Genomic DNA, 7,461 nt, shown 5'->3' on the forward strand with positions numbered 1-7,461 from the left:
AAGTTGGTGGTATAGAGATGACAAGACTTTATGGATGATCAACTAGTGGCATTCTAGAAGTTGGTGGTATAGAGATGACAAGACTTTATGGATGATCAACTAGTGGCATTCTAGAAGTTGGTGGTATAGAGATGACAAGACTTTATGGATGATCAACTAGTGGCATTCTAGAAGTTGGTGGTATAGAGATGACAAGACTTTATGGATGATCAACTAGTGGGTATAGAGATGCCAAGACTTTATGGTATAGAGATGACAAGACTTTATGGATGATCAACTAGTGGCATTCTAGAAGTTGGTATGGTGACAAGATATGGATGACAAGACATTCTAGAAGTTGGTGGTATGATGCCAAGATGATCAACTAGTGGCATTCTAGAAGTTGGTGGTATAGAGATGACAAGACTTTATGGATGATCAACTAGTGGCATTCTAGAAGTTGGTGGTATAGAGATGACAAGACTTTATGGATGATCAACTAGTGGCATTCTAGAAGTTGGTGGTATAGAGATGACAAGACTTTATGGACTTTATGGATGATCAACTAGTGGCATTCTAGAAGTTGGTGGTATAGAGATGACAAGACTTTATGGATGATCAACTAGTGGCATTCTAGAAGTTGGTGGTATAGAGATGACAAGACTTTATGGATGATCAACTAGTGGCATTCTAGAAGTTGGTGGTATAGAGATGACAAGACTTTATGGATGATCAACTAGTGGCATTCTAGAAGTTGGTGGTATAGAGATGACAAGACTTTATGGATGATCAACTAGTGGCATTCTAGAAGTTGGTGGTATAGAGATGACAAGACTTTATGTATGATCAACTAGTGGCATTCTAGAAGTTGGTGGTATAGAGATGACAAGACTTTATGTATGATCAGCTAGTGGCATTCTAGAAGTTGGTGGTATAGGGATGACAAGACTTTATGGATGATCAACTTCTATATTTTGACAATGGCTTAAGACACTACTTAAGTACTACTTAAAGTTGTAAGGAGTATTGTACTAGGAATAAGATCGGAGTCTCTTTGAAATTCTTCTGAAATTTAAAAACAAATTGAACCTTATAGGAAGTTGTTTGTATCCGTTACATGAACAAAGGAGTTGGTGTAGAAGTGAAAGAGTGTGAACATTCTTAAAACTCTGTTTACTGAAAAATACTTGTCTGCAAGTAACTGAAATATGTTTAGGTGTTTGACGAATAACACCATTTATTCACAACTATGAATGATGTCTTAGCTTTGTTAAGAAAGAAAACCAAGATAAGATCAAACTTAGATAGCAGACTTAAGAGGTTTTCTTTCAGTGATTCTGAATTCTGATATAAATTACATTGAATTGTTTGTGAAAGAATTGGTGTAAGGGAAACTTCAGTTTTAAATTTATTTTCAGGTATACTGAATATGTTTGACTGTACCTTCATCAGCATGAAATGCTGAAATTTTATTAGATCAACAGCTCTTTAAGTGTGTGTGTGTGTGTGTGTGTGTGTGTGTGTGTGTGTGTGTGTGTGTGTGTGTGTGTGTGTGTGTGTGTGTGTGTGTGTGTGTGTGTGTGTGTGTGTGTGTGTGTGTGTGTGTGTGTGTGTGTGTGTGTGTGTGTGTGTGTGTGTGTGTGTGTGTGTGTGTGTGTGTGAATGTAACATAAATTCTGCTGTATCACAAATAAAGTTTCAGTCATTTTATCTATCATATCTGGTCTGTTTTTAGAAATTGTAAAGTATCGGGGGATACGTATCGTATCGCCAGCACTGTATTGTGATGATAAACTGGTTTCGGGATAGATCGTCTGTAGACTTAGGCCATGATACACAGCTCTAATACAGACGGAGGAAGACGCACCGGGTAAGCCGCCGCGACACGATGTACACAGTTGCGTCCCTTTGACGTGCCAGAAACCGGCAAATGTCAGTTCATAGGTCAATTCCGCCCTCTGTATGTGTGTAGGTTTGTCAGGTTTGTCAGCATCAATCCGTGCTTACTTCGTGCTTTCCTCGGTGCGGTGTGGTGGCCCAGTGGTTAAAGCGTTCGCTCGTCACGCCGAAGACCCGGGTTCGATTCCCCACATCGGTTCAATGTGCGAACGCAACAGAGCGCTCACATTTGAACCTTTGCGGTCTGGGAATGGTCTGACGGTGACCGGATGGTCATGTACCTCTAGCAATCAGATTACCATTACCGTATTTACACTTCCTCTCAAAACAATATCATAACCTCGGTTGCCAATCAAATTACCACGACCTCGGAGGAACACACGTGTGAAATGAGAGTTGGCGGGCGAATCATCTCATGTTAAACCTTTGTTCGGGGAAGCAGCTCAAGTATAATTTGTCTACAGCAGTTAGTCGAGTCGGCAGTAGAACTGCTGAAGTCGCGCCTGATCGCCTGAGGGACACCGTGCTTCCCCTCTGTGGTTAATCAGCATCACAAGTAGGTTTAACATGATTAATTCGGTGTCTATATTGACCATCTTCTGATGTAACGCGAGTGGTCATTAGATGTAATTTAGCCTCGTGTGTCCGAGTTGGAGAGTGTATATCGATATGTCTTTGAACTCTTCCCCATCAGGTCGGAAATGACATGGGATCTGTTATCTACACACGCCACAAGACACTGCACACTGAAATATGTATAGATATGACAGGTTGGGCGTTAGGCTCGAGACTCGCGTGGAATAGATATATTGTGTGCTTCAAACAGGATCATTTAGACTGAACGTAGGCCCCAGTTCGTGATTCCCAAGGTACAATGCTATTGTCTATGTTGCCAGTGATAAGCAATGTCTTAATGCATAAGATTTGCTCATTGATTGTTTGGAAGGGTTTGTGCATTTACAAATTCAATGCCACAACACTGACTACAGATTACATTGTTCTCCATGGGATTTGAATATCTCTCTCTGTCGGGTTGGTTTCTGTACTGAGTTGTACGTTTTAAGAACCTTGATGGCTATATCAACAGAATATATTGTGAGTATATAAGTTCGTGATATAACTTTCTGGGTTGTTTCTAATTGATTTATCGCCCTGTGCGTCTCTCTTTGTTTAACCGCAGACATAATGAATAAAACAGCATCCCGGGTGTCGTAGTGTCTATAGAGCGAGTGCCCCGAGGGTGGGCTGTCCGTGGTTCGATCCCCTGGCCGCGTCAGAAGTGATACGATATGGTACGTGTTACGTGGCGTCCTGCCTTCAGGGACAAACACCTGATTGGCCCGGGGACAGTACACTGTGTCTCAGCGGGTTTTCATGTAAAATTGCATTAGGTTTATCCGGTCTAGTGCCTATAGAGCCAGTGCAAGTGGCCACCCACGCTTGCCTTTAGATTAATGTAACTATCTTGACAGCTAAACACCCTTTCCCCACACCTCTCCTGAATTTGACAGTTTGGGTTTTTGTCTTTCGGCTGTTGCGTGAACTAAAAACTTGGTTTCACCTTCCATTAATGAAAGTAATTCATACTTTTAGACAGTTAGGTTAACGCTGTTTCTTTCCTTCTAAGTGAGTGATTGATTGAGCATTATTTAAGTCACAACACTGTTTCAGTATCATGTGTGCTACGTTATGGAAATCCTGAAATTTTCACCACTTTGATGAATCCTGCTATTACGTGTATGATTCTGACAAATCATTAAAGTACACAATTAGGGCGGAACTGGGATTTTAACCTTCAACTTGGGTTTCTGGCAAACCAAAAGTACGGGACGTTTAAAGGGCATGTTCTCTCCCTTAGAGTGAGTGAGTTTAGTTTTACGCCGCACTCCGCAATATCTCAGCTATATGGCGGCGGCTCTCCCTTAGACGTTTTTAACTATAACTGATATACTGAGCGTATTCCAAACATGAGTGGAGATTATTATCAAATAATGCGATATATTGTTTACTATTGTATATAATAACGGTACTACCAACAGGGCAGGTCATGCTTACCCTTCCGACGAACACCTGGTGTCATCAATAATTATCAGTGACCCTTCCATATAAGACTCTGCACTATTTATCCTTTAAAATGTGATTCAGATTTACACAGATACTCGATTATTCTCAGGATTCATTTTAATTTCGTTAGGTGAGACCAAACAGAAGATGGTGACTTCTTTGAGTGGCATTTTAAAGTTGGGAAGTACAATACAGAACTAACTTTATGAACAACTTCTTTTACTTCGTGAGTGCGACGTTTCGATACAGATTCTTGTACCATTAACAGTGGCAGTGAATCGGTACAAGAATCTGTATCGACACATCGCACTTACGAAATAAAAGAAGTTGTTATCCATAAAGTTTGTTCTATACAGAAGATGGTAGTTAAATAGTTTTGTCCAGCCTTCGTGGACCACTATGGCTACCATGAATCACACTACTAGCTGTCTAGATCAGTACAGTGCTCGATTCTAGTGAACCCACTTTGGCCAATGTATGTTAAATGCTTGACCAACTGATGCTGGAATGCTTTGCCCGCACCTACTGGACTCCTTGGTTGCGGAAGGTTCCAGATTCCAGGTTAATTGGTTTCATTTTAAAGAATTAATTCATTAGGATTTCATACTGTATCTGAGGTTCTTAACTATGTTTTGAACATTCTTAGCGTTTAACGTACATCGGTTAGTTTTGATTTTACGCCGCTTTTAGCAATATTCCAGCAGTTTCACGGCGGGGACACCAGAAATGGGCTTCACACATTGTACCCATGTGGGGAATCGAACCCGAGTCTTCGGCGTGACAAGCGAACGCTTCAACCACTAGGCTACTTTAACGTACATGAAATAGAAGGGATACAGTGACTCTGTCAGGCTGTACAACGCTTGCTCACCTCTCATAGTTATATGCGAAATACTCCTCCTAGCAGCTGTTATGTATCGTATATGAATTTTCCCTTGTCAAGTTATCCTTGACTGACGGTGGTGAGCACAAATTAACTTAAGTTAATTCTGACTGCCCGACGACTACGGTAACCTTTCCTGACTCAACTAACTTACATCCTAATAATCGGCTGCATGTACTATTTTGCATGGCCCGTAGTGGGCTTACAACAGAATGCGATGATATGTATCAAATATTGCAGATGTCCACGTGAAGCAACCTTCATTTACTCACTATGCAAATTTGTGCGAATTTTTAGAATCACGTGTGCATAAAAATGTCCTTGGATACGTGATTTATTCTTGTAATTTCGCCACATGTTAGCTCTTTAAGTCATGTGGAATCTGGGCGGATGATAGAGACTGGCTATTACAAACAGTATTGATTCATATTGCTCCAGGCAAAGATCGCATATTAGCTTTTTAATTGATAATATTGCAGATTGATTTTTCTTCTTGTTTCTGTGATATCTGACACAGAACATATGTACATGTAATATTGAGTTCAGTTAACCAGAGTGTGTTGTTGGCTGTTAGTGCACTCAACAGTATTCTACCTATACTCTCGAGTCTCGACCACGCAAACGAGTAAATAATGGAATCGGAATTAATACCACGCATCAACCAAATAACAATAAATTATTATAAGCTTTTCATTTCTAAATCACATTTGACATTCACATATTAACAGTTAGCGCTACATTTTTGTTAAAAGAATAAATACCCTTCAAAGATATGTTTTAACATGCGTATTACGGGATGTGTACTTTATGTACTTTGTGTTTGTTCTGGACAATACTAATCTAAAATCTGACATTGGAACGATGACGCTGTATTGCAGCTCAATGTTTCAATGAGTCACACTATGTGACATCCGGGTCAGAACATGTCTCAAGTAACCTATGCTGGTCGAAAAAGGCGGACCGCTCAACAGCTAGTCATCGTACCCCCGCGGCGTTGTTCGCTCACAATATCGATCACCGCAATGTCTGGTCCATACTTACCGATTGCGACATTTAACGAGTCATTAGATTCAGCAAATAACTCAGATCAACAATCGTCACCAATTAAAGAACAGCTTTCTTTTCTAAGAGCAGGCTTATACTTCATAAGTTATATTTTATGTACGTTTTGGTCGAATAAAGATAGGCTTATCTGATCTTCACATCAAAGACAAATCAGTTTCGTAGAAAGCTGTAAATGGACAAAAAGCCCAATTCGTTTTAAAAAATGACGGGTTTTTTCAGGAAATAACGCAAGACATAGGTATCATTGAGTTAATCAATCAAGTTCGTTAGCTTTTGATAATTTCATCTAGGTTCTTAACACCTGGTGAAAAACGATTATATTTTAGTGAAAAGGAAAATAGCGGTGGTATCTACATTAATCAATGTGCATGAAGAATTCATAAGAAGCATCTTATTCACGCAGAGTCCGAGGGGAGCAAGTCGATGGGGGGATCCAAAGTTAATGTTTAATAATTGATGGTTTTTACGAGAACAAATATTTTCGGGTCCGAAGGTACTGCCAGCGATGTGTCGCCCTTAATGTGTTATTTCAATTATCCCAGACCTGTCCGATGTTCAGCAATGTTAATTGCTATCAGAAACTAATCACTGCCGTGTATCCTAATTTGGCAAGGGATTTGAACTGCGCTTCACTGACTGGACTACTGAAATAGGAATCTGCTTCTAATGTTATAGTAACACAACATTCGACGTCAGGACTTAACTTAACAAGAACAACATTTTTAACTTAAAAATAAGTTAGCACATGTCATAATGTCACAATTTATGAAGTGTCAACTTTACAAAAATATTCGGTGCACCAGATGACTTCACACATCGTACCCATATGGGAATGGGCCTGACTAACGACCCCTCTCGGCCAGCATACCGCCCACTATTCCGCTGAGGTCGTCTCTGGATCAACCATGTACTTAACAGTTGTGCACTAACATACATTGTCACACCGACGGCCCTGAAGAACGATAGTGTCACGTCGTCTAAATACGTTACAAAGAAATTCATGTCAACAAGCACAGAGCCGCAAAATGACTACTCGATGGTTACCCTCTTCTTCATTTCTTTTCTCAGCTTGATTTTCCTATGTGCATGTTGAGTGTTACCAGTCGAGCAGGACTGTCTTTGTCTTTTCGCGAATATCACTGATTTTCTGGGATCTATTCATAACATTTTCGCCGCTATTCGGCTTTCAAGCCCAAGGGAATCTGTATGGACAGATAATGGAGACCTGTTATTCTCAAGGCTGATGTTTAATGTATAAGTGGAAAATGATATGGTATGAGTACGAGAACTTTACAATCAAATCAAGACTTAGTGATATATTGTAAGTTTGTCAAGATGATACATTACATTGCTTTTATGATATGTTACAACGTATAGATTACTCTGTTTATCAAAGTGCGTCGGTATAGAATGGCTATTCTCACGGTTATCAGACATGTTGATTCACACGGAGTATGTAATGAAAGTGGTGTAGAGTGTTGACGTTTACTGTTTCTGTGATCATAAAAAGCGAAGGTGCTGAGGAACCGATGATTGTTATCGAACACAAACTGTGTTTCGAATCCCCAAAC

Source organism: Haliotis rubra, unplaced genomic scaffold (assembly GCF_003918875.1).
Source record: "Haliotis rubra isolate DU_JTF1 unplaced genomic scaffold, ASM391887v1 Scf415, whole genome shotgun sequence".
NCBI classification, from domain to species: Eukaryota; Metazoa; Mollusca; class Gastropoda; order Lepetellida; family Haliotidae; genus Haliotis; species Haliotis rubra.